The following is a 6,071-nucleotide window of genomic DNA, read 5'->3' as shown; positions in this document are numbered from 1 at the left end:
GGCTTCAATGGGAAATGCTTTATCGTACAAGTTTGCTACCTAGGCTTGGTTCCTCATCATCATGCTAAAATCTGCTAATATCACCTGCTTATATATCTTATTTCTTTTTTTTCTCATGGTTTATTTTTTTATATTTAAAAATTTCCATCTCCTCCCCTCCTCCTCCCCCTTCCCTCCCCTCCTTCTTCCCCTGCCCTTCCCTCCCCTCCACCCATACCTCCCCTCCCTCCCTCTCAAGGCCAAGGAGCCATCAGGGTTCCCTACTCTATGCTAAGACCAAGGTCCTCCCAACTCCCCCCAGGTCCAGGAAGGTGATCAACCAAGCTGAGAAGGCTCCCACAGAGCCCGTCCATGCAGAAGAATCAGAGCCCAGCACCATTGTCCTTTGCTTCTCAGTCAGCCCCCGCTGTTGGCCACATTCAAAGAGAAGGGTTTGGTCGCATGATGCATCAGTCCCATTCCAACTGGAGTTGGTGATCTCCCATTAGTTCTGTCCCACCGTTTCCATGACTGAACGCACCCCTCGCGTTCCTGACTTTCTTTCTCATGTTCTCTCTCCTTCTGCTCCTCATCAGGACCTTGGGAGCTCAGTCCGGTGCTCCAATGTGGGGCTCTGTCATTTTCTTCATCTATCGTCAGGTGGAGGTTCTATGGTGATATGCAAGAAATTCATCAGTATGGCTATAGGAACTGGCCTTTTCAGGCTCCCTCTCCTCAGCTGCCCAAGGAGCTAACTGGGGGCGTCTCCCTGGAAACCTGGGAACCCCTCTAGGGTCAAGTCTCTTGACAACCCTCAGGTGGCTCCTTAAATTAAGATATATGCTTCCCTGCTCCCATATCCACCCTTCCTGTATCCCAAGCATCCCATTCCTCCAAGCTCCCCCCATTCTCCCCTTCACACTTTTCTCTCCCCATCTTCCCTTAGCCCAGTCTCGCCCAACCCTCAAGTTACCAATTTTGCCTGGCGATGGTGTCTGCTTCCAATATCCACGAGGATTGCTATATCTTTTTTTGGGAGTTCACCTTCTTATTATCTTCTCAAGGATCCCAAATTTATAGACTCGATGTCCTTTAATTATGGCTAGAAATCAATTATGAGTGAGTACATCCCATGTTCATCTTTTTGGGTCTGGGTTACCTCACTCAGAATAGTGTTTTCTATTTCCATCCATTTGCCTGCAAAATTCAAGATGTCATTGTTTTTTTTACCACTGAGTAGTATTCTAGCATGTATATATTCCACAGTTTCTTCATCCATTCTTCCACTGAAGGGCATCTAGGTTGTCTCCAGGATCTGGCTATTACAAATAATGCTGCTATGAACATAGATGAGCATATGCTTTTGTAGTATGATTGGGCATCTCTTGGGTAGATTCCAAATAGTGGAATTGCTGGGTCCTGGGGTAGGTTGATCCCGAATTTCCTGAGAAACCGCCACACTGCTTTTCAAAGTGGTTGCACAAGTGTGCATTCCCACCAGCAATGGATGAGTGTACCCCTTACTCCACAACCTCTCCAGCAAAGGTTATTATTGGTGTTTTGGATTTTAGCCAATCTGACAGGTGTAAGATGATATCTCAAAGTTGTTTTGATTTGCATTTCCCTGATAGCTAGGGAGGTTGAGCATGACCTTAAGTGTCTTTTGGCCATTTGAAATTCTTCTGTTGAGAATTCTCTGTTCAGTTCAGCACCCCATTTTTTAATTGGGTTAATTGGCATTTTACCGTCTAGTCTCTTGAGTTCCTTATATATTTTAGAGATCAGACCTTTGTCAGTTGCAGGGTTGGTGAAGATCTTTTCCCAGTCAGTAGGCTGCCTTTGTGTCTTAGTGACAATGTCCTTTGCTTTACAGAAGCTGCTCAACTTCAGGAGGTCCCATTTATTCAATGTTGCCCTTAATGTCTGTGCAGCTGGGGTTATGCGTAGGAAATGGTTCCCTGTGCCCATTTGTTGTAGAGTACTTCCCACTTTCTCCTCTATCAAGCTCAATGTGTTCAGATTAATATTGAGGTCTTTAATCCATTTGGACTTGAGTTTTGTGCATGGTGATAGATATGGATCTACTTTCATTCTTCTACAGGTTGACATCCAGTTATGCCAGCACCATTTGTTGAAGATGCCCTCTTTCTTCCATTGTGTACTTTTGGGTCCTTTATCAAAAATAAGGCGTTCGTAGGTTTGTGGTTTAAGATCCGGGTCTTCTATACGATTCCATTGGTCAACTTCTCTGTTTTTATGCCAATACCAAGCTGTTTTCAATACTGTAGCTCTGTAATAGAGTTTGAAGTCAGGGATGGTAATGCCTCCAGAAGTACCTTTATTGTATAAGATTTTTTTGGCTATCCTGGGTTTCTTGTTTTTCCATATAAAGTTGATTATTGTCCTCTCAATCTCTGTGAAGAATTTTAATGGGACCTTGATTGGGATTGCATTGAATCTATAGATTGCTTTTGGTAGAATTGCCATTTTTACTATGTTGATCCTCCCAATCCACGAGCAGGGGAGATCCTTCCATTTTCTGGTATCCTCTTCAATTTCTTTCTTCAAAGACGTAAAGTTCTTGTCAAATAAATCCTTCACTTCCTTGGTTAGAGATACTCCCAGATATCTTATGCTATTTGTGGCTATTGTGAAAGGTGATACTTCTCTGATTTCCCTCTCTGCTTCCTTATCCTTTGTGTATAGGAGGGCGACTGATATTTTGGAGTTGATCTTGTAACCTGCCACGTTACTGAAGGAGTTAGTTTATCAGCTGTAGGAGTTCTTTGATGGAGTTTTTGGGGTTGCTTATGTATACTATCATATCATCTGCAAATAATGAAAGTTTAACTTCTTCCTTTCCAAATTGAATCCCCTTGATTCCCTTATGTTGTCTTATTGCTATTGCTAGAACTTCAAGCACTATTTTGAAGAGATAAGGAGAGAGTGGACAGCCTTGTCGTGTTCCTGAATTTAGTGGGATAGCCTTGAGTTTCTCTCCGTTTAATTTGATGTTAGCTGTCAGCTTGCTGTAAATAGCTTTTATTATATTTAGGAATGACCCTTGTATCCCTAATCTCTCCAAGACCTTTATCATAAAAGGGTGCTGAATTTTGTCAAATGCTTTTTCAGCATCTAATGAGATGACCATATGTTTTTTTTCCTTCAGTTTATTTATATGATGGATTACATTGATAGATTTTCGTATGTTGAACCAGCCCTGCATCTCTGGGATGAAGCCTACTTGATCGTAATGGATAATTTTTCTAATGTGTTCTTGGATTCTGTTTGCCAGTATTTTATTGAGAATTTTTGCACCGATGTTCATGAGTGTGATTGGCCTGTAATTCTCTTTCTTGGTTGAGTCTTTGTGTGGTTTAGGTATCAGGGTAACTGTAGCTTCATAGAAGGAATTTGGCAGTGACTCTTGTGTTTCTATATTATGAAATACCTTAAGGAGTATAGGTATTAGGTCTTCTTGGAAGTTCTGGTAGAATTCCACATTGAAACCATCTGGTCCTGGGCTCTTTTTGGTAGGGAGGTTTCTGATAACAGTTTCTAATTCTTCACGACTAACAGGACGATTTAGAGCATTTACCTGGTACTGGTTTAACTTTGGTATATGGTATTTATCTAAAAAAGTGTCCATTTCTTTTACATTTTCCAATTTTGTGGCATACAGGCTTTTGTAGTAAGATCTAATGATTCTCTGAATTTCCTCTGTGTCTGTGGTTATGTCCCCCTTTTCATTTCTGATCTTTTAATTTGCTTGTTCTCTCTCTGCCGTTTGATTAGTTTGGCTAAGGGTTTGTCAATCTTGTTGATTTTCTCCAAGAACCAGCTTTTTGTTTCATTGATTCTTTGGATTGTTTTCTGTGTTTCTATTTTATTGATTTCTGCCCTCAGTTTGATAATTTCCCGTGTTCTACACCTCCTAGGTGAGTCTGCTTCTTTTTTTTCTAGAGCTTTCAGGTGTGCTGTTAAGTCACCAGTGAGTGCTTTCTCTGTTTTCTTTAAGTGGGCACTTAGTGCTATGAACTTTCCTCTTAGCACTGCTTTCATTGTGTCCCATAGGTTTGAGTATGTTGTGTCTTTGTTTTCATTAAATTCAAGAAAGACTTTAATTTCTTTCTTTATTTCTTCCTTGACCCAGGTGTGGATCAGTAGTTGACTGTTCAGTTTCCATGAGTTTGTGGACTTTCTGGGGGTAGCATTGTTGTTGAATTCCAATTTTAATCCATGGTGATCCGGTAAGATGCAGGTGGTTACTAATACGTTTTTGTAACTGTGGAAGTTTGCTTTGTTACCAAGTATGTGGTCAATTTTCGAAAAGGTTCCATGTGCCGCAGAGAAGAAGGTATATTCTTTCCTGTTTGGGTGGAATGTTCTATAGATGTCTGTTAAGTCCATTTGGTTCATTACCTCCATTAAGTCTTTCAATTCTCTGTTAGGTTTCTGTCTGATTGTCCTGTCCATTGGTGAGAGAGGAGTGTTGAAGTCTCCAACTATTAGTGTGTGTGGTTTGATGGCTGCCTTGAGTTCTAGAAGTGTTTCTTTTACATAAGTGGGAACTTTTATATTAGGGGCATATTCAGGGTTGAGACTTCATTCTGATAGATTTTTCCTGTTATGAGTATAAAGTGTCCCTTTCCATCTCTTCTGATTGATTTTAGTTTGAAGTCAACTTTGTTGGAAATTAGTATGGCCACACCACTTGTTTCTTAGGTCCATTTGCTTGATAAACCTTTTCCCAACCCTTTACTCTGAGTAGGTGTCTGTCTTTTTGGTTGAGGTGTGTTTCTTGTAAACAGCAGAATGTTGGATCCTGTTTTCGTATCCAGTCTCTTAGCCTGTGCCTTTTTATAGGTGAATTGAGTCCATTGATATTAAGTGATATTAATGACCAGTGGTTGTTAACTTCGGTCATTTTTAGTAGTAGAGTTTGTGTGTTTCCCTTCTTCTAGTTGTGCTGGTGAAGGGTTGCTAGATGCCTGAGTTATTGTGGGCGTTGTTGGACTCCTTGGTTTGTGATTTTCCTTCTATTACTTTCTGCAAGGCTGGATTTGTGGCTACGTACTGTTTAAATCTGTTTTTGTCCTGGAATATCTTGTTTTCTCCATCAATGGTGAATGCAAGCTTTGCTGGGTATAGTAGTCTAGGCTTGCATCCATGTTCCCTTAGTGTCTGTAGCACATCTATCCAAGCTCTTCTGGCTTTCATGGTTTCCATTGAGAAATCAGGTGTAATTCTGATAGGTTTCCCTTTATATGTTACTTGACCTTTTTCCTTTGCAGCTCTTAATATCTGTTCTTTATTCTGAATGTTTTGTGTTTTGATTATTATATGGCATGGGGATGCTTTCTTTTGACCCAGTCTATTTGGTGTTCTGTAGGCTTCTTGTACCTTCATAGGAACATCCTTCTTTAGGTTGGGGAAGTTTTCTTCTATAATTTTGTTGAATATGTTTTCTGGGCCTTTGAGTTGTAATTCTTCTCCTTCTTCTACCCCAATTATTCTTTTTGGTTTGGTCTTTTCATGGTGTCCCAGATTTCCTGAATGTTTTGTGTTAAGAATTTGTTAGATTTGTTTAGTTCTTTAATCTGTCAATTTATTTCCTCTATAGTATCTTCAGAGTCTGAGATTCTTTCTTCCATCTCTTGTATTCGGTTGGAAATACTTGTCTCTGAAGTTTCTGTTCATTTACTCAGAGTTTCCATTTCCAGTCGTCCCTCAGAGTGTTTTCTTCAATACCTCCATTTCATTTTTCAGGTCTTGTACTGTTTCCCTTACCTGTTTGATTGCTTTTTCTTGTTTTTCTTGTTTTTCTTGGGTATCTTTGAGAGATTTATTTATTTCGTCTACCTTTTTGTTTGTCATCTCCATTTCTTTATGGCAGTTTTTTACCTCCTGTTTAAGGTCCTCTATTATTTTCATAAAGTATTGTTTAAGGTCGGTTTCTTCTATATCTTCTGGGGTAGGGTGTTCAATTCTTGTTGTTTCGGGATGTCTGGATTGTGGTGATGTCATGTTGCCTTTCATGTTGTTGGAGGAGCTCCTGCATTGGTGCCTGCCCATCTCTTCCTTCAAAAGGA

The sequence above is a fragment of the Arvicola amphibius genome, chromosome 1 (genome assembly GCF_903992535.2).
Source record: "Arvicola amphibius chromosome 1, mArvAmp1.2, whole genome shotgun sequence".
Taxonomy (NCBI): Eukaryota; Metazoa; Chordata; class Mammalia; order Rodentia; family Cricetidae; genus Arvicola; species Arvicola amphibius.
Note: the sequence above shows the minus strand (reverse complement) of the source record.